Raw genomic sequence first — 23,369 nt, forward strand, 5'->3', positions numbered from 1 at the left:
ATACCAGCAACCATATCTGTATCACCGAAATAATGTGTATAATGACAAATACAGAGTATTGCTGTAAAATGTGTTCCATAGTAAAAACAATAAAACTATGTTTAAAAAAAAAGGTGTATTTGTACATACTATTTTTTTCCCCCATGAGAAAACAGACTTTTATATTCTTGATTGAAAAGGTGGAATTCATAAAACTCTTCCAAGATATCTTCAAGTCTAGAAAGCTGCAACAGGCTAAGGTATTCAGGTATATGCTGCAAAGATTTAGTGGGTTCCAAAAAGTCTTAAATCTACTCCCATGAAAGGCAGTAAGCCTGGGGGTGCATGTATGCATTTTTTAGGTTGAACTTAGGCAGTGTATGCCCGTTCTCTCCGAGACCTGCTGTAATCAGTCTGTGGGCTTCCAGCCAGCCCATTGCCTTCTGATTGGTCCCTTCATTGTTGGTCAAAAAAGCTTCTTTGCTACTGGGTAATCCGTTGGCTTGTTTCACAATTTTTTTCCCCTCCTTCCGGGAGCTCTGGCCAATTACCACTAACCTTGCGCTTTGCTTTGTATCTGTTCATTTTCGGGACTATTTTCTATTTGGGTTGCGGGTCCTGTTTGTGGAAGCTTGTCTTTATTGCTGCTTCCTTTCACCCATCTCCGCAAACCCAGCCCACAATACTACTTGCTCGCCCCACCACCCCTTCCAGGATCTCTATATCCCTCCTGTCACTGTGTGCTTGTAGTGTTTATGTGATTACACTTGCACAAAAGACACGGCATGGCGACTGATTTCAGCCCACACGGCCACAGAGCAAGGAGGCTGGTAACAATTGTAGATGTAATTCCGTAAGTGATTTGTTTTACCTCCCGAACATATCTGAACATTTTAATGTGTCCGTCTCGTGCAAACTCTGTGACTCACCCTTTTCAATCTTAGTGGCGGATATACGATGGCACTTTTCTTTGTAAACACGTGGCCAGCTTTAGCCACACTTACGATAGCGGCCACAATTTCTCTATAAGCAGTCTAGTCTACTTATCTTGCCACAGTTCGCGACGACCAATGCATTGCGTGGATTAGACTAAGCACTTCCGAACTACGTCACCAGTGCTGCTAAGTGCGTTGTGTGCATCTGTGGAGCCTTCTTTTCCAGTGGTGAACATGGCAGTCATAGATAGAATGGATTTATTTTGGCCGCTTTTCAATCCGTTGCCATCGGCACCTAAAACCTCCCATAACTCAAATGATAGCTCAGCACATTTCCACGTTGAATAGGGGATCGTTATAGCTGTGCAAAGAGTTGAGGGAGGCTACTCGTTATTTATTACTGTACCTTGACTACCATAGGCTATAGTTTCAAGTGTCTGATTGTGTCTAAATTAAATTAAAACACTGCGTCCCATTTCCTTACAAACTGCCAAAAAGCCCCATTGCTTGTGCCAAATATATGACTGTAAAACGTTTTTTGAGAACTTCTCCAACACCAGGACAGCGGATATGTTATTTTTCATTCCGCTTCTGCTGAGCCGCTTGCACAGGCTACACTGAATGAAGAGCTGTAAATATGATCGCGCTGCCACTGAATGCACCAGGGTAGACTGCATGACATCACTGCGCTGCATTCCACCATATCTTCACAGTAGTGTAACCGGTCTGTTATGCTGCATTTATTTCTCCACATATCCCACTCACTCACCCGGGTCATACAAGCATGTGCAATGCAATAGGCCTTGTAATACTAAAAGTTTGAGCTATTGGCGTTGAAAATAATAATGCAACGCCGATAGCTCAAACTTTCCATAATGCGAGACCCATTGCATTGCATACGCTTGTTTTCAGAATGAGGGCAAAACTGTGTACATTGTCGAGACTTTAATCAAGTGTGTGAAACCACACTAAAGTGAGTGAGACCAGTGATTTGAAAATGTATAATACTCCACACTGTGTGAGGTTAGTGATGTGGAGGTAAGTGGCGTGTATTAAAGTCGTCCTCCTAGTGTGCATGTGTATTAGTCCATTGAAGCAGAATATACAAGACCATCTTTCATTCACCACAAATTGCTTTTCATTAACAGCTCAACATATTTAAATGAGTACATTTCCACCGATTATAGAGCAATCATGAGATGCTCTCTTCCTTGCTGCAAGATCAATTAATCAGGGTCTGAGACAATTACAGATGCCCAGGTGCTTCAATATTGATGCACAGTGGAAGCTTAGCATTTTAATGTTCTTCTTTTTGTGCATAAATAAATCTCCAACACTAGCAAAGGGATAGAGATGCTGTTCCTGTAGCTTGTTGCACAAATGACACAAAGTTTATCTAAACATCCAGGGGGAACAAAACAACACTAGAAAGGGAAGGTGGTTACATGTACTCTGTAAGCATCGCTCACAGAATTTCTATCACCAAAGTGTTTATGTAATGGCACACAGGACACACATAAGGTACTACTGCAAAACAGGCACTCTGACCATAGGTGACTGAAAGTAATCAAGATATGACATGCAGAACAAATGTCCCATGATAGCCAAGCATTGGCACAGAGCTTACTGGAATCAAGCTATCCTGGCTGAAGAAGGGTGAAACCCCGAAACCGGTCCTAGGATGCTTGTTTCCGGTCCAGTGAGGACCTGGCTTGGCAGTTCGGGCTGGACTGTTCCCATGAGACACAGGTTCAAGACTGATTTGCATATGGCCAGGTCTAAACTGGGATGGCATGGTGAGCAAAAGAATGATGGATTTAACACAGATCTCTTGACTGGGGTTGAATGTTTTGATTTGTTCTGCATTCCGTCCATTAATTGTGTTTTTTGCTTTCTCACCCTAAGTGCGCCGTGTATGCCCAGACGTGGGTCCCGGGCTCACTGTGCCCCTGGAATCAAGCTATCCTGGCTGAAGAGGGGTGAAACCCCGAAACCGGTCCTAGAATGCTTGTTTCCGCTCCAGGGAGAACCTTGCTTGGCAGTTCGGGCTGGACTGTTCCCATGAGGCACAGGGTCAAGACTGATTTGCATATGGCCAGGTAAAAACTGGGGTGGCATGGTGAGCAAAAGAATGATGAATTTAACCCAGAACTCTTGACTGGGGGTGAATGTTTTCATTTGTTCTGCATTCCGTCCATCAATTGTGTCTTTTGCTTTCTCGCCATAAGTGCGCCGGGTATGCCCAGACGTGGGTCCCGGGCTTACTGTGCCACTGGAATCAAGCTATTCTGGCTGAAGAGGAGTGAAACCCCGAAAACCAGACCTAGGGTGCTTGTTTCCAGTCCAGGGAGGACCTGGCTTGGCAGTTCGGGCTGGACTGTTCCCATGAGGCACAGGGCCAAGACTGATTTGCATATGGCCAGGTCTAAACTGGGGTGGCATGGTGAGCAAAAGAATGATGGATTTAACCCAGATCTCTTGACTGGGGGTGAATGTTTTGATTTGTTCTGCATTCCGTCCATCAATTGTGTTTTTTGCTTTCTCACCCTAAGTGCACCGTGTATGCCCAGACGTGGGTCCCGGGCTCACTGTGCCCCTGGAATCAAGCTATCCTGGCTGAAGAGGGGTGAAACCCCGAAACCGGTCCTAGGATGCTTGTTTCCGGTCCAGGGAGGACCTGGCTTGGCAGTTCGGGCTGGACTGTTCCCATGAGGCACAGGGTCAAGACTGATTTGCATATGGCCAGGTCTAAACTGGGGTGGCATGGTGAGCAAAAGAATGGTGGATTTAACCCAGATCTCTTGACTGGGGGTGAATGTTTTGATTTGTTCTGCATTCCGTCCATCAATTGTGTCTTTTGCTTTCTCGCCCTAAGTGCGCCGGGTATGCCCAGTCGTCGGTCCCGGGCTCACTGTCCCACTGGAATCAAGCTATCCTGGCTGAAGAGGGGTGAAACCCCGAAACCGGTCCTAGGATGCTCGTTTCCGGTCCAGGGAGGACCTGGCTTGGCAGTTCGGGCTGGACTGTTCCCATGAGGCACAGGGTCAAGACTGATTTGCATATGGCCAGGTCTAAACTGGGGTGGCATGGTGAGCAAAAGAATGATGGATTTAACCCAGATCTCTTGACTGGGGGCGAATGTTTTGATTTGTTCTGCATTCCGTCAATCAATTGTGTCTTTTGCATGAAATGGAGATAGCAGAAATGTCCCACATCTGTTAAGATATTGCACATTTCTGCCGACTCCAGCCGCTGGCGCACTGTGTGCTGCCTAGTCACAATGCTGGCATCCTTATATCATGGTGCAAGGATGCCTGTGTTAGAGGCAGGATTAATCTTTTACAGGAAGGGACACCTTTCTGCACAAAAACAATCATTACACATATGTTGCCCATGAGAGGAATATGGAGAGTGGGGGCAAGGTGCCAGTAGAAGTGGGTAAGAAAGAAGAGGGATATTTCAGTTGGATCATTTGCTTTCAGATAAGAAGTGTTGGAACTGGTGCTTTCTGGTTGGCTGAGGCATTGCCCATGTCAGGGTTAGGTGGCTACACTCAATGTATAATCTGCAGTCATCCTTATCACAGAGGCAATGTGTAAAGCATTGGCACAGCACTCTCACGTAAGAAATATGCTGAGCGTCACAAAAGAGGCTTCACATGTGGTGTAACCCCGGGCGTAGTGGGCAAAGAGGGGCTACGCGGAGGCCACCCGCCTCCACTGCGCATACTCGCACGAGCATTTCTCAAAGAATTACCCAGACGGCGAGGAAGAGGAGGAGGGCAGCCCGGGGATGCCGCATGTCAAGCAAGTGGTTTTAATTGAATTTTAAGTAACGTAGAATTAATTGTTAATATAGGAGGGGTGGAGGCGGGGGGGCTGGCCAACTCCGCTCCGCAGTGTGCGGAGATTTGCCTTCTCCGCATTCTCCGTGGAACGCGGAGGAGGCAAATCTCTGCACACTCCGCGGGCAGAGCCAAGGTCTCCGCCCGGGGTTAATGTGGTGTACGTAAATGAAGATTGTATTCAACATACACAATTAACACAACCTGAACATCATGTATTTCTGGGCCTAAATCACACTTGGAAATATTACTAGCAGAACTAGGCCCAAAAATTTCAAAATGACATCAGTAATATGCACACTTGGGAAAAATCCTATATTACGCCAGCACCCTTATGTGGTGTGATACGTTGTCAGAACTGTGCCCACACTGGCAAATAACACAAATCAAATCCACACATTTTTAGGGTGCACCCCAGGTCAGAAGAATATCAGGAATATGCACACACAGGAATTTATAACACTTTTCAGCAGCACGCTGGGTCAAGGCCGCATGGGTAAAACCAATGTCAAAACTGAGTATTTGTTAGGTAATAAAACAAACAAGTAAAACAACACTACTGCACGGTGCAACTAATAGCAGGCTGTTCTCATCTAGCACACTCTCCCACACTGACATAGCACTGTAACGCGCTGCTAAGGATATCAGCAAGTCCTTATGAAGCACATTCACACACACAAGCACTCAGCACTGTTACGCTGTACAAATGTTATCTGGCAGGTCAGTTGATGATAAGAATGCAGACCCCGTGGCAGAATTCCTCCGACACCTCTGCTACCCCACCCACTACTCTGCCCACAGGTTAGAGTAAAAGATAAAAAACACTCCTTACTATACTGGTTTAAGGCCAGAGTCACACTTAGTCAGGGGCCTAGGGGAGAAGGCTAGAGTAACTAGCAGGTTAACCAGGCAACAGTCGACAAATGGGGGGTTGACTACCACTCATGAAGTTCACCCACTTTATTCAGAGCAGAAATGGGCTAGAGGCTTTCTTAGTTCAATTAAGAGGTCCCTCAATTCCCCTTCCGGCACCAGCCCAGTCTGTGAAGCACAGGGGAGTCATGCAGTCTCTCGACCCCCTGCCGAACGCTTTTGGAAGTGTTTCTCAGCCCAGTCACTTACTCTCACCACCCAGGTAGCACCACCCAGTGATACTATCTGGTAACGCAAAGTCGTCAGACCAGGTGAGGAAAGGGCAGTTGATTTGCCACACTGAGGGTAAGGCAGAACACTCGGTGAATGGGGGGTGCAGTTGTCACCGCACCCCACGAGAAGTGATAAACAACTTCTGGTGCACCTTTCTCTGAGTTGCACCATACAATGTGCTCACAATGAGCCACAAGTCGGGTTCTCCGTACCTCCCCAGAAATAAGGCACAACGCCTGGTGCACGATGATGTGAGTCGCACCAGACAATCTGGTTCAAACCAACCCACAGTTGGGCTTGCCGTACCTCTTTGGAATGAGGCACAACATCTGCTGTGTGATGATACGAGGCACATCAGACAATCCGGTCCCACACACATAGTTGCAAGTTCAGTAGCACTGCACAAGGTAAAATGGGGCATTACTATGGATGCGCCTTCCCTCCGAGGGTCGTAACCTGTAAATCAGACACCACACAATATGAGCATTTAGTTGGCATGCCGCACGGGAGAGATGCGGCAGGGACAAAGAAATGATCCACGCTGAGTCCTTCAACCAGAGAATCCACTCAGACCAAACAAGACGCGTTTGGGTGCTGAGGCCCCATGACGGAGTGGCCACACTCCTTAGATGCCTACTCATTTTGGGGGATCCGCACAAGTCAATCTGGTCTCCAGGCACAATACTTAGTTCCATGTTCACACCGGGTTGCAGTCAGGATGCAGTAGATGAGGTAGGCACTTGAGAGGGCACCGCTTTCCAGGTGAAACTTGTATGCAGTATAGGTCCTTCACAGGAGTTCATTGATGTCCCTGAGACTTTCATAAATAACGGAGGGCAGGCCAACAAGCTCTTGGAGAACACACTTCAGGGTGCCACACAGCAGAAGGTAGTCAGCACAGGCCAGACACTATTCAGGGAGGATGCACGAGCATTTACAATGGCAGTCTCCTCCTTGTGCACAACAGATTCCTCTGGCACTTTGTACCACGCAGTCCAGGGTGTCTGCTCCCACGTCCCGACAAGTATTTCTCTGCCCTGCTGAAGTATGGCACCAGTAGTTATACTGTGGTGTGCCTTTGAAGTTGGGGATGGTTCAGAGCCTTTCCATTTGAACCACAGATGTCACCCCTACATTTCAGTCCTGCCTGCCATGAGGCCTTGAAATGCAGATGTTAATCTTTAGTGGGGCCATGATCTGGCTTCCCAGAGGCCAAATGTCAAATCCTCTCCCCCCCCCGGTCTATCCAGCCAAGTCCTCAAATGGCAGAGGTCTGTCATTCCGAATGCATGCCAGATTTTATAGCTGTCTCTGAGGAATGCACAGATGTGCTTCCCCAGCCTCCAGTGTGGATTGGAGTCAAACTAAAAGGCACACAAAAGATTTTAGGGCAGAGAAATGCCTGCTTTCTAGAAGTGGCATATAAACTATTAGTGACTAATCCATCTTACCACGAGGGAAGATTTGTCATTGTGAATCCAATGACAGTAAACAATATGAGGCAGCTCCACTGTAAGCCACCACTGCAGCTTGAAGTAATCTCCGTCATTCCCCCATGTTAACCTATGGATCAAGCAGACCTCATAGGTAGTGAAAACACACATGGGGGTTCTTCACTACCTGGGCAGGGAACACACATGTGTGCTTGCCCTGCCTTTCACCTATCACTTCTCCACCCCCCAGGGCTCACCCTAGGGGTGAACTATTGTTAGTGAAAGGTAGCCTCAGCATTGGCCAATGATTTAGAAAGGCCAACGTGAGCATAAGTGCAAATGTGCACACCCAGGCCTGCAATGGCAGGTTTGATACATGTTGAAAAACACCATGAGGCTACTCCCTGCTGTAAGCTAAAAATGTTGTTTAAAGGTCATTCAGCAATTCCCCCGTGTTGACCCATGGCAAGAGCTAACCTCCTAGGTAGGGAAAACCCACATGGGGATTATTCACTACCTGGGCAGGGAACACACATGCGTACCTGTCCTGCCTTTCACCTATCACTTGCTCCAGCCCTCAGGGCTTACCCTAGGGAACACTTGCAATTACAGGATTAAGACATGTTTGAAAGGCTATTCTTGTGGGTGAAAGAATTAATGTTGCGGCCCACTAGTAGCCAGTCTAGTACCTGCCCTGGGTATGTGGTATATCTCTTTACAGGGTGCTCACAGGTACAGCACCTAAACCAATCAGGTTAGCACCATGGGTGTAACACAGGCCCCCACACCCCCCGCGAGCTCCAGGGGGCCTCTCGGCACACAGTGAATTCGCTGACAGCAAGGTCCGTCTGGAACGTACTTTTAAAGTAATGCCCACTGCCTCAGCTCATAAATTAAATGGCGCGTACGTGATGCAATTGGGTGGGACAGGGATGGGCCAGTATTGTCATGCGCTGCGTAAACTGCACGTGAGGCGGCCAGTGTATCCCAGGCACTGAGACGGTGAGACCATAATTTAATAATTGCTGGGCGTGGTCTTCTGCACCTGGCCCATGCCAGCCCCCGAAGCTGCAGGCCTCAGGTGAGTCACTCGGAGACAACTAGCAGTAGAAACCTATGCTTGTTCTACTTTTCTGCATAGAGGAAATCTGATTATAGGGGCAGTAATGTGTTCTAGCGGTCATGATTGCTACTATTTTCTTCTGTTGCCACTTCCTATTGCACTACCAACTATTTGTAGAACCGACCTATTGTTTCCTTATAGACGGCTTTCTGAAGTTTGCTTACATTGATGTGAAAAGAAGTTGATTATTTTTTATTTATTTTTTTAAATTCTGAGCTGTGCCTGATGTCCTGTTTTCCCTGGCAGGATAGCTGTAGTTAGTCAGAAGTTATTGCGAATGTGTGTCTTGTTTAATTTGCTCCTGCTTGCACGTTTGGGCACTTAATATTGGTAACCTGTAGACATCATGCGAGCTGGCCTTGTCATGTCCCCATCTGAGTCAATGTAGGTGCAGTCAGTCGAGAAATGCTGACCTAAAGAGAGTTCTTGTGGGTCCATAACCTGCTGTGTTTTTGCTAATAGCTAATTCCGCCACCAAACTACAGCCAACAATTGCAATTATCTTGAACATCGGTTTTTATAGCCACAAAGAGTGGAATTCTAATACCAGCCTTTCCCATCCGGTAGCTATATGTGCCTACCTACAAAGGTCCCCCCTGTTGGTTAGTTTTTTATTGTTTTACATGATGAGGAAAAACTAAACACACACTTTTATGGAAGGCAATTGGAAAATGATTGATGTGGTTAATCGGTGGTACTCTCCATGGCTTAGGTGTTGTACCACACATCTGCACCAAGAAAGAAAGAACAGTTACATTTATGGTGGCAAAGAACGAGTGGGTCTTGTTTATCATTGATCAGGGCTTCTTGCTAAAGGCTGACCTCACAGTGTTCAGCGCTATGACAGAGAACACTCTACAGTTCACGCCTACAGCGGTTGCCAATTCTGTTAACATTTGGAAAATAGAGAGACTAATGTAAATAATAATTTGAAAAAACACATGACTTTGCAATTAGTAAAGTAACTCGAGCATATTAAATGGTTTAATTATCTCACACAGGTTTATTGTCAAATTATTCTGGTGGAGAATACCTTTGTAAAACCTTGCACAATGTGAAGACTGTACTGCAGGTAGAAGACTTGCCTCTGTTCTAAGGTCATCTCCTGCTAATCCTAGTACTGCTACTAGATGTAAATTAGAGCACTGATCACGACGAGCACATGTTCCATGGCAATGGCACATCTCTGACAGATGCTTCTTTCCGTAGATTCCATGTGTTTTGATTATCTGCAGGAACCAGACTGGATACACCTACTCTTTACAAAGCAGTAGCTTTCCGTGGCAGCCAGATGGCACTGTGTGTCTCCAGATGTGACAACACACTGCCTTATAATGCACAATGGCACTCCTCATATCTGTAAACCCCAGGTCGGAGCTGGCGTAGTAAGACTACGCAGGGGTCCCCGGAGTTAGGGGGAAACCCCTTAGAATTCTGCTACGTACCGCTCCGCCCTCCACAAAAATCAGTTAAGATTATTTTAAAATTAAATAAAAACACAATTACCTGTCCTGTGGCATCCCCGGGCTGCCCTCCTCCTCCTCACCGTCTCTCTCCTTTGTGGGGCACATCTTGAGAGAACTGCGCATGCACACTTCTCGCAAGAGTCTTGCGAAAAATGCGCATGCGCGTGCGTTCATGCATAGTTCTCTCAAGATGTACCCCATGTAGGAGAGAGAGACGGCAAGGAGGAGGGCAGCCCAGGGATGCCGCAGGACATGTAAGTGGTTTTTTTTTTAATTTTAAAATAATCTGAGCTGTTTTTCAGGGGGGTGGGCTGTATAACTCCGCTCTGCTGCGGAGTCGGAGTTTTGCCCTATACAGCGGAAGGTGGAGTGGACAAATCTCCGCACACTCCGCTGGCAGAGTTGAGTAATATGCCCAGGGTTAATATCTGTTTCTTTCTGGCACTATTTTCTTGCAGTTAAGCCAGCTTTCAAGGAGTAGAACCAAATGTTTCTGTTGTATTGTATTGAAGGATTTATATTGTGCTTACTACCCCTATATATGGCTCTGAAGCGCTTACCTACATGGACAGCAAACTATGCCATATAGGATGTATGGCTGAAAGGGTGTTGTCTTAGGTGCACCCCATGCCTGAAATCTTGGCCGTCTAGGTGTTGTCAGCCAAGCATGAATCCAAGTCTTATTCTGCTAATTTGCCATTGCTCAAGCCAGCCATACCGTCCCATGAACTCTGTGAAGTTTGTGACCTGAACAGTGTCTGGCTTCACAAGGTGACTGACTCTCAACCAGCCCCTCCACCCTGACTGAAGGCAAGAGGTTGACTGGAACTGGGAGTTATGCGGTGCTAATCGAGTGGGAAGAAGCCTCCACGGCCACTTGTGACAACTGCGCAAGAATTAATGGACTATCCACATGGATTAGGAATGGTACTTTGGACTGCCATAACTTTGCAGTGACGGATCCAATGTTTGTTGTTTTGTTTCTGTTTTAATCATGACATACTTTATGATGATACTAAATAGTTCTGGGATCATTTACTGAGAGGTTTCTTGATTCTGCTTTTGTGCTGATACTACTAGTCGATACCAAACATTTTCTAAAGTAGCCTTCAACCTCAAATCTGACTATTAAGGGATAGACAAACCTGTCTTAGAGAAACAGTGTTTGCCTGACTATATCAGGCAAATGACTGTTTGGCTGGAGAATTTGCCCCACCAAACGCCTGGCTTCCTAGACATCTTGTACAAGGGTAAAGTTCTTGGATCTGCTCTTTTTTTGTCCTTCATGTCATTATGAAGCCTGGGGCTAACCCCCGTTAACACAAAACAGACTGTTGAAAAATAACAACCAATGAGTCAATTTTTGTGTTATTTGTTTGTATAGTGCAAAGGGATTTTTGAAGATTCAATAAGGCGCACAAAAATATAATTAACAGCAGAGCAAACTTCTCTCACATGCATTAAAGCAAAGACCTGGCTCGTGAAGTGAGTACCAGGGAGCCAGAAACATTCCCTCGTGGAAGGCCCTGGAAAAGGAAGTTCACAAGACAGCCCCTGAAGTCTTCTTGCTCCAAGAACAAAGGAGCACACAGGGGCCCAAACGGAAGAGTGAGGTGTACCAAACTTTGTGCCAAAGCACAGCATCATCAGAAGTGAAGAGAGAGGACCAGCGAGCAGGACATGGAAAGGTCATGGTTGTAGGAATTGTCAAGCAGATGAGCTTGGTTTAAATGAGGCAATAAGCGCATAGCAAATAAAAACATTTTAGATAAAGGCCCTCCCTTCCGCATTCATAGATGAGTGCTCCACTTTGCGGAAATGTAATCTTCTTCAACTTCACAGCAACATTTCAGGGGTGGACTCTCTGTTGAAATCAGCCGTAGCTTAGAATGTAAGAAAACAGCAGTGAAGGGCCTGCATTGTGCCTGCAGAAGCATTTAAAAATGCCTGGGTTCCTGCAGGAATTATAGTGTCACAAGCAGAGACGAGGTAACCAGTAACCATGGGCGTAGTGGGTGTAGTGGGGCTACGCAGAGAATCACGGAGTGGAGGGAAATCTACGCACACTCCGCACACTCTACGTAGCCCCACTACGCACCACCAGCCTCCCTCCCGCCCTCTTTTAAATGCTCTTACAATCTTTAAAAGCGTTTTAAAAGTAATTAAAATGACTTACCTGAGCTGCGGCGTCCTGGGGCTCCCTCTTCTTGCTTTATCGCTGGCTTCTTCCTCACAAATGCGCATGCGTGGGTGCCCGCGCATGCGCATTTGTGAGGAAGAAGTAGGCGAAAAAGCAGGAAGAGGGAGCCCCGGGACGCCGCAGCTCATGTAAGTCATTTTAATTACTTTAAAAATGCTTTTAAAGATTGTAAGGGCCTATAAAAGAGGGCGGGTGGTGGGCAACTCCGCTCCGTCATGGCGTGTTCGTTGCCTACTACGCCTACTTCGCGGACCACGAAGTAGGCAACACTAGGCGCACTCCGCAGGCGGAGCGAAGCACTACGCCGACGGTTAGTAAGAAGGCACTTCTGGAATGAGGCCATGTCTGTCTCCAAGGGCAGAGACCAAGCAGCAGCAACCTTAAAGGAAAAGGCAGCAGGAGCACCAGCCAGTGGCTTAACATAGGCACCCATAGCACCTGCAGTGTGGCGGGGCAAGCTCCGAGGGCCCCCTTAGCAAACAAACCTGGCTGGTGAGCTCCTGATTGAATCTAGAGGGGCTCCTTCCACGTATCTTGAAGGGGGGCCCCCTCAAGTTTCATTACGCCACTGGTAAGCACCTCTTTCTAGAATGTGTAGGAAGGGTGCATGCACTTTCACACTGCATTAGAGTGGGAAAGTGTCCAGAGTCCGAAAACCATGAAAAGAGAGTCAGCAAACTAAAATCGCCTAAGAAGGGCCATGTCCAACAAGGAGGGTTTCAGTTATTTTCTAAAGTAGAGATGATTCTAGCCTGATCTGTGTGGGGAGGGGATCCTAAGACCAGTTGCAGCAGAAGGCTTGGCATCTTGTCTTCACCTTTCTGCATCTTCTGGCTTTGAATCTAGTGTTCAGGGTACAGATATCTAGCAACCCCTCTCTCAGTTGATCCATAGGTGTCTAATGTACCATACTAGGAATCAATTGTCTTGCAACCATTCACTAAAAATAATTATGGGTGTTTTTTCTTTAAATAGACACAGCTTGTCTCTAAACCAATCAGCTCTACAGATAATATTGTGGAATTTGCAAATCCTAAAACCCTAACATGTAACAAAGCAGACCAACCCCTATTTGAGAATCATCCTCGAGCTACAACTACCAATGTCAGGTTATCAAACCAGTTAAATGGACATGGAGAGTCCTGATTATGGCCATAGCATAAGACTGACAAACTGAAACACATGTTGACTGCATGAAGTAGGCTCAGTGTTCATCTCGTGAGTTTTATCGTCTAAATGTAAGCAGATCCTCCCTTCAGTTTATCTCAGAATAGGTGACCTAGCTCTGTAGTGTTTATGTTGTTTTAGGGCCAATTTTGTCCTTACAAAGAGACTATAAAGCTAGTAAGTAATGGCTAGCAAAAGTCACCCATGGCAACAAATATTTGCCACTGATATTGTAGGACATCTAATCAAAGCAACACTTCCAGACCACAGGAGACGGGTGCAAATATGTTACTCAAGGTAGCTAAGCACTTACAGAAGGAGCACATTGTCATTCAAAGAGGACAAGTGGACTATGGTGGATGCATAGGTACACACAACACAAGTGACTCATGGAAAGTAAGAATTGGTACATATTGATGTAGGGTTCAAAAGACTGTTGCCAGATGCAAGTAATTCATAGTATAAAAACTGTCAAAGGATAACAAACTGCTTGTTGAACAAAAACACCTCAAGAGACAAAATTGCCTAGCAGCGTCATCAATAAACAGAACTACCAGGTACAGACAAGCCAACCAACTTCCTTGTTAAAACAATGGTGCATTGCAGAAGATATCATAGTGCATTGTATGGATCTTCCATCAACCTGGGTTTCTGTATGGTTTTTTACTTTACCTTTGCAAACTCCTCCAAGAGATTGGAAAACTCAGACTGCGCACTTACATGACGTTCACTGTTTCTACAAGCATCTGTTCAATAGATAAGACATTATTGTACAAATGTCTACTCCATTCTAGACATTGGTACACGTCTCAGTGTTATAGTAGGCACCTTCTGTTGCAGCATTGTAAGGCAATATGTGGTCCTTGTGTTGGAGAAGGTCTTTTTGGGATTGGGAGCAGAGATTGGAATACGGTAGCAACTATTGTCCTATTGTCCAGTCAACAAATAAAATTACATGATAAGTTCTTGCAAAAACCTATAGTCTGCATATATTTAATGCACCTACATACATTTTGTAAAATAAATCTGTTATTGACAAATAGAAAGGTGCATTGGGAATTACCTCATACCCCTTTTGAGTGTCCAAATAATGCAAATGTGTCAACTGTCAAAGAGTCTGCAGAATCGTTTTGCTTGCCTCTGAGTCTGGGGGGTGTCACTACAATGCAGGTCATCTCTGGTTGCAAGGGCATCTAGTGGGCAATTGATGACACGTTGGTTGAAGTACTGCAGGGTATCTGCCTCTCCATCGCAGCAAAGAGATGATAAATGCATTTTATGGACACTTAGGGCCAGGTTTACTATTCTATTTTTTTACACAAAGCAGCAAATCAACTTTCTGTGCTGCGTTGTGTTAAAAGGAGAGGACAGAAATGCTTCATATTTACAAAGCCATGAAACATTTTTGCCCTCTCCTTGTGCTGGTGCAATGTGTGTTGCCTAGTGCCAATGCAGGCACCTTTGCACCATGGTGCAACGGTGTCTATGTTATGGGCAGCATTTTTTTTTAGTAGAAAAGGAACGCAACACACTTGGAATTAATGAGGTGAAATAAAGATATTCTCCTTGTTACCCCTCTGTCTGGTAGGTGCTCCATTCTGGCACAAACCCAGGTTTACAAGTCTTTGTAAATCTGGGTTTGCATCAAAATACGTGGTTGAATGGAAACGCCCATGCTCCACCCATGTAACGCCTACCTGATGCAAAGTACAGCAGTTCTATGCACAGCCGTGCTTTACTTTGTATTTACTAAACTGTACAAAGTGGCTTTGCATGGCTTAGTAAATCCCAGTGAAGGAATGGCGGTGCTTTGTGACAACTTGCGTCATGCAAGGGCAGTGCAAGTCCTTAGTAAATCTTCCTCTCAGGGTTAATCAGAATACGCCATTGATCAAGGCCCCAGGAGTAGACTGTAGTCAGCATTCAAACAAGTGTCCACAGAAGAATGAATTTTCTAATGTAAGGTTAACACTAACAATGATGTTTTATAAATGCAGAAACTGTGGTTGGGTTATGCTGCTTATTTTGTAGGGAGGAATGTAAAGTTTGATAGATGTTTGACAAATATCATTTAAGAACAGGTCCCACAAGTGTATACCCTTCTCAGGATAAAATGCTGCATTTATTAAAAACATGGGACATATTTACAAGGAAATGGCAGAGCGTAGAGCAAATTGTGCAGCGCCATGCTCCGCCATTTCCAAAACGCAGTGATGCACCTTATTTACAACAATATGGTGTACCCCTGTATTTTTGTTAGCGCTGGGCGCTAAATATAGCTGTCTAGTGCCAACACAGGCAGCCTTGCGCCATAGTGCAAGGGTGCCTGCGTTGCAGGGAAAGGTGTTCCTTCTTGCAGATAAACAATCATTAATGGCTTTTTGCTTGTTCCATTGTGCAGCACACATAGAAAAAGCAAACACGAGGAGCAATAAAAGTATTTCTCCTCGTTGCACCATTCTAACACTTGCTATTGCATGGCGTTAGTTTTTGGCGCTGCCCCCGATTAAGCAACACCCATTGTGTGTGAAAGGGTACCATATTTTAAAAGCTGCGTTAAGCCATAAAAAGTGGCTTAGTGGCACTTTTCTAAATATGGTGCAGTACATTGCGCCAGCGGAACATCGGTAAAAGTGACGCTCCATTAATACAATCCCCTTCTAAATATTCCCCTATGTTTTTTATAACTCCATCCACACAGATGCAACTACTGGCCAGTCACCATTGACCTCTTTAATAATCATGTAGTGCATTTTGTTGACTGGGTTTTTGCTTTGAATGATGTGAAAGTGTAAATTTAAAAACATATGCGGGGGGGCACCATGCAAAGCAATGCAATTTGTGCATCTCTTTCTACCTTTATAACTTACAGCTAACAGACTCTCTGGTTTGTCTTGTGTCGCAGAAAACGTTATTAAATGTATCCTTTGGTTGGCAACAACTTTGGGAATGTCCACGTGATTAAGAGATTTGAAACGCTTCGAAAAGACCACCCAAGCCCCTTCACAAAATGCTAGCATTCCGATGAGCTGCTCGCCCCTGTCTACGTGGGGTACCTACTGCACGTCGCACTTTACAGAAAAGAGCACCGAGGGCCTCATAAACTACCCCAGACATCGACTGATCGCGACTCTCACTAATTAAATAGAATTCTTCTGCAGCTGTAATTGTCTTTCCAGAAGCCCTGAAAGAGTGTACCGTGCAGGAAACCTAATGAATGCCCCCATTTGCATCCCCTTGTGTACCTCTCCGCGACGCGTGCATGTCTGCGAGGATTCGCATGGCAACCATCACAAAAGAAGCTTTTTTGAGAAGTTTAGCTTCAGACTTTTTCCGAGTCCCTTTAATTCTCTTTGTTACAAAAAGCGACGATGAGTAATTTGCAATCAGTTCATATGATGGCAGGGCCTAGATGAAGGGTGCCCGTGCTACCTAGGAGCTGGGCAGTCGGGTGCAGAGTTCTTGGGTTACCCTGAGGGCAGTGGCTTGAAGTATCAATGTCAATCACAGGGGGATCCAGAGGATAAGTGAGGGGAGAGAGGTTTCACGGTCAAATCTAGAGACTTCCCCGACATTGGGTGGGGATGGAGATGTGGGAGGGAAGTCTTGCAAAGAAAATGCTGACAAGACCATTAAGAAGAAAGCGTGGACATAAGCAGAGTGTTGGTGATGAAATTATCCCACATGGGTGCTGCATTGCCCTGGTGGCACATTCCATGTGCAGTTCAAAAGGGGGGAGTTATATGGGGATGTACTGAAATTGTTATACTGTGAAAAACATTGCAAAGAAGGATCTAAGGAAGAAGAAAGTTAACTGGCCAGAAGATTGCGAGTCCCAATTAACATTGACATGTGGCAGTTGGTTTGACTATTGCGGTACTGACCTTCCAATCAGGTTGAAGTGATATTCATGATTAAGCGCTCCCAGGTTTCCATTTTTAGCGATGGAAAACAATGTCTTTTACTGTCTGTATTTATTTTTAAAAGTGGAAAAATAATGAAAATTGTGCTTTTTGTGATAGACTCACCATGCTGTCTTTCATGAATACCAGGCAAAAGCTAAGCAGATAGAGAGAAGGGGGAGTTACAACACAGGGTCAGATTTCCTTAAATAAAGGCATATATTAACATGTATTTGTAGTATAACACTAATATGCAGCTGTGGGTCTAGTGTTTTGTTATATGTGTCTGCCTAATTTGCTAAAAAGTGGCAGGCATCCACCTATGAGCTAAATAAATGTGGAAATGCACCATTTTATTATTCTCAAAACACAAATAAATATTGATAAATACCAATAAAGCAGCCCCCAAAAAATATGAATAAATACAGGTGGAAATATAAAAAAATGAATACCATAAAACCACGACCCCTATTCATGATTTATGTAATAAAAAGCACCTACGACATGAAAACGACCTGCCGCCCCCTAAGTTCCTGGCAGCAACTGACATACTGTTCAATGCTAGAATCCTAGAGCACCCACATTTCACAAAGAATCCACTGACCCCACAATGTAAGCAATACTGCAACACCTTCAACTTCACACAAATAAAAGAACAACAATAAAAAAGTGGAAGAGAAAAGAGAAAGAAAAAAGTCAATAAATAATGAATCCGTAAACTATGTATAACTACAACATGGATTAGGCAAAATGAATACACCAACTAATCATTGAATTTGCATGACATTTTTACACATGTGAAACAACTTTCCTCAGCAAACCTGGAGATTAGTGTCTCGTCTCTTCCTGCATTATTGGAAATTGGGAGTCAGAGTCTTCCTCTTCCCATGTTTTCCGATTGCAACCAAGTACACCAATTCGATTCAAAATCTACACCTCTCCTTTGATTGATAATGTTTGCTTGTTCCAGTGAAATCTTGACAAGTTGCCTTCCATTTCACCAACGTTTCCCTTCTATTAAGGCAGCACTTTTGGTGGTTCTAGAAACCGGACTGGTAGGGAATATTTTAACTCTCCTTTTCTAACCTTTCTTGGATTTGTGATCATGATCCAATCTCCTTTGCTTTAATTGTTGTAATGAGAATTGTGTTTTCATCAAAATATTTCTTGATGTTAGCTTGTTTTTTAATGGCAAAATATGAGAAACACTTTCACTCGACTGTTTCAGACCATCCTTCTCAGTTTTATCCCTAATCAATCAGGTAATAAACTAGTGTGTGCCCTACAACCACTTAACAATGTAAACGGGGCTTCCTCCATGGTACTATGCGGAGTGACGTTATACTTCCAAATTTAATTTCTCAAACATTTGGGCACCTCGTGACCTGAGGTTACAGTTGTATGGATCCCTTCCTTTACAATCCTATTAGCCCTTTCCTCTAAACCATTGGAATTTGTGGAATATAAGGAATTTCTCAGGTGTTTTATATCATGTTGTTAAAAAAATGAACATATACACTCTGACACGAGATGAGTACCGTTATCTGTGATAATCTCTTTAGGTAAACCCTCCAAGTTAAAGGCATTTTCTAAGAATGTTATGGTGGCATCAGTACTAGGTGACAATGAAAGAAAAATAAATCTACTTGGAATAGTTGTCAATCCATAAAATCAAATACCTGATCTTGTCTGTAAACAAAGGAAATGGACCAGAAAATCCAAGCCTACTTTGCCCCTTATCGTCGATTACCTTGTGTAATGGAGGATTTGGGGATTTGAAGTGGCTGCTTCCCATTGTTCCCTTGAGCATTCTTTGCATTGTTATTTACTTGCTGTATACTTTTCATTGATTTTGCGCAAATTACAACCTAGCCACAGTTCGAGAATTTAGTATTACTGAAACCACTCCTTTTAAGTATATGCACAAGTGGTTTGTGATCAGTAAAAAAATCAAACTGATGTCCCCTAATGTACATTTTACATTTCTGCACTGCCCATATGCATGCCAATAATTCCCTTTCTATGGTACTGTAGTACCTCTCAGGTTGTTCAAGTGATCTTGCAGCAAAACCAACTGTTTGTGCATTCCCATCTACCCATTGACTGAGAACTGCCCCTAATCCAGTCACACTAGCATCAACTATGACAATACATCTGATTCCTGCTTTATTAGCACAAAAGGCTGATGCCTCAACAATTAACTTTTTAACTCTACAAAATAACTGCTTGCAATTCTTTGGACTACACAAACTTTACTCTTTTTCTAAGTAAAACTCTTAGGGCCATATGCATGAACATATTTTCCCATAGACACAGAATGGGCAAACCCCTTTGTTGCACCTGGCCCTTAGTGATTTAACAATCTGAGCATATCCTTGAACAAAGCGTGAACAATACTCAGACGGAGAAAAGATTTCAAGCTGTCTCTATGCTTGGGTGCTTTTGCCTCTTCAATGACCTTTATGATGGAAAACGTGGGTTTTCTGCCAGCAGATGAAATACTGTGGTCTAAATACTCTAACTCCTGTACTCCAAACTGACCTTATTGCGTATAATAGTCATTCTAGTCTGCATCAACACTCTGAATACATTCTTTAAAATGCAGTCATGAGTTTCTTTGCCCTTCAAAAATCAGAACATCGTCCTGATATGCTTGTACACCCTGCATATCACCAAATACATTTCCCATCATTTTTAGGAAGAAGCTAGCCACTGACACTAAAACGCATAGAAGTTTGAGATACTTGTAAGCTCCAAGTGATGTTACAAACATAGTTATATCTTGCAAATCTGGTGTCAATGCAATTTGGTGATATGCAGAATGTAAATCAATTATGGAAAAAACTCTGGTGTATGCAGGCGGAAAGAGCAGTTTATGAAGGCAGGAGATGTCCCTGTAAATGGATGAAGATTTGGGGGAGATGGAATGAAAGCAGGGGAATGTTGTGCACACCTATAGGAGGGGTGGTTCTACTGGCTTTGGAGTGAATAGAATAACATGACAATACTAGCTGTGGGGCCGCTTTCTATGGAGCCTCTGTATGAGGGAAGAACTGCAATGGACATGTTTATTGTTGTAAGATATATGTCTACAGTCATCGCTGTATTGTACTTTTATTTGCAATAAAAAGAGTTATAAAAAATATAGAAAACAAATTAGCACCATTCAAATTAGCTAATAATTCATAAATTTTAGGGACAGGATGACAGTCAACCAATATGTTTAGGTTCCGTTTGTACAAGTTGGTGCCCAACCTTATATCGCCAGACCTTTTCCTAGCAACTGCAATTGAGGAAACTAACTGAGAGGACTCAGTAGACTCAACAATGCCTTGGGAACACATCTCTTTTAAAACTTCTTTTAAGTCCTTCTTAACACTAAGGGTTCGATTCCGATCCTGTATTTTTTTTTCCCGTACGACTCGTATCCGTATTTTTTTCCGTACGAATCGTACAAGTTACGTCCGACCCGTGAAGTACGATTTGTACGGGAAAAAGTACATACGGATCAGCCCTATCCGTACGAATCAGATCGGGAAAAGTTGTACGAGACGTACCCGGGCACTTTTCCGTACGAATCGTAAAAATGCAGTCCGACCGTACTAGTACGATCCGGACCGGCTTTCCGATTTACGATTTGTATGGAAAACGTCTGTCCCGTACACGGGGAATGACTTGAACATATGCAATGTCTGTGTACGCACCGTACAGTAGCAATGTCAGTGTACGCACGGTACATAGCAATGGGGGTGTACGCACCGTACATAGCAATGGGGTTGTACGCACCGTACATAGCAATGGGGGTGTACGCACCATACATGGCAATGGGGGTGTACGCACCATACATAAGCGATGGCGGTGTACGCACCGTACATAGCAATGGGGGTGTACGCACCGTACATAGCAATGGGGGTGTTCGCACCGTACATAAGCGATGGCGGGGTACGCACCGTACAGAGCAATGGGGGTGTACGCACCGTACATAAGCGATGGCGGTGTACGCACCGTACATAGCGATGGGGGTGTACGCACCGTACATAGCGATGGGGGTGTTGGCACCGTACATAAGCGATGGTGGGGTACGCACCGTACATAGCCGATGGAGGTGTACGCACCATACATAAGCGATGGTGGTGTACGCACCGTACATAGCAATGGGGGTGTACGCGCCGTACATAGCGATGGGGGTGTTCGCACCGTACATAAGCGATAGCGGTGTACGCACCGTACATAGCGATGGCGGTGTACGCACAGTACATAGCAATGGGGGTGTTTACTCCATACATAGCAATGGCGGCGTACGCAGCGTATATAGCAATGGCGGTGTACGCAACGTACATACACAACGCATGGGGGTGTGTGCCTGTACGACTCATACCCCTGTACCGTACTGAACCACGGACACTGTAAAACAGCACAAGGAGGGTCTATTCGACTCACACAACACCACAAAACACGTCTACACTGCACAAAAAATGGAAAGGACTGACCTGGACACATCCAAACAGGCAAACAGAGGGGCAAACTCACAACCACCCCTTATAACACACCCACCAAAAATTCAAACTGAGCCACCGCCACAAATGGACAAATAAAAAGGGTCCACACACACAAACCATGAGCCTTTGCAACAGACTCACTGCAGCTACAGAGCACAGCAACAACAGCACCCATCCACCTTAACATATTCACCTTCACACAACCTCCTTCACACATACCCCCTCTATACATTCACACCCACACCGTTACATTCAGACCCACACACCCACAACCATACACACCCTCACCCGACACCATGCCCACAGACAAGAATCTAAAGTTCACAAGGGAGGAGCTGGAGATCCTTGTCAATTAAGTCATCAGAGTCGAGCCGCAGCTGTTTGGAACATTGGTCAGACAGATCAGCATAGCTGAAAAATCACGCCTGTGGCAGAGGATTGTCGATAGGGTGAATGCTGTTGCACCCATCAGAAGGATCAGGAATGAATGGCAAGCCAGGCGGTACGATCTGCGGAGGGCGGTCAAGCGCAAAATGAATGAGGACTACGCCCAGAGCAACATCACTGGAGGTGGTGCGCCCCGCAGACCAGTACATTACCATCCCTGGGAGGAGAAGGTGATGGCCATGCTTCCGCCGGTGGGAGTACATGGACTCCAAGGAGTTGCAGAGCCTGGTGAGTACACAAACAACTTACGTAACATGGGGGTAATGGCATCCACACCCCAACTACACCAAATGCACACAACTACCCCCAAGCCATCACCGGCCAGAACCACACTAAAAAACTACGCTAATGCCAATAACATGTGTATGCCCCATTGAGTTAGCAAGGCCATGCTATGTCCCATGCTACACGAAGCACCAACCCAAGAATCGATGTCCGGTATGCTGGGAGGGTGGGTGGTACAAAATGCATGTTTGAATCATAAATCAGACACAATTGCCCTCATCCCATATGGCTCAGCTACACACCCATGCACCATGTGCAATGCACAGGGATTGGGAAAGTACTGACAAGATAGCTCACACTTGGCCCTGGTGTAGGCAGCACAAGGCCCTCCTGTGACCAGTGCAAACACAAACACCAAGACAACAAGGTCAGATATCTAGGACAGGAACTCACACTCACTCTCATGGCAGCATGCTCCATGGGGGGACAGCTACATCACCTGGGAGCCCCAGGGCCAAATCACACTACACCCACCAGCAGGCCCTGTCACACACCCCTTACACAAGCAGACACCACCAGGACAGGCAATAGATTTGCCCACTGTCACAATGAACATGCAACACAACAACACCAATACATAGCCGAAGAAGCATACAAGCCACAAATCGACATGTCAAAGACTCAGGAGAACATAACAAACTGTCCACCGAAACATACCCATCCACAAGTGAACATTGAGGAGAATGCTAGGCACATACAACTACCTGGAGGAACAGTGCCAACTTGAATGTGTATGAAACATGCATGTTGCATGAAACAGCATTAACATTGTCTGTCTCTCACACACAGGGCAACGTGATAAATATCCCCCCAACAATGGGGGGGAAGAATCACAGTCACAGGCTCGGGAGGAACCTGATCCCACCGGCAGCGACGCCTCTCAACACTCCGCGGATGACCACGACCGACCTGGACCCTCTGGTGTCCAAGCCCCTGCAGAACC

The sequence above is a fragment of the Triturus cristatus genome, chromosome 1_1 (genome assembly GCF_964204655.1).
Source record: "Triturus cristatus chromosome 1_1, aTriCri1.1, whole genome shotgun sequence".
Taxonomy (NCBI): Eukaryota; Metazoa; Chordata; class Amphibia; order Caudata; family Salamandridae; genus Triturus; species Triturus cristatus.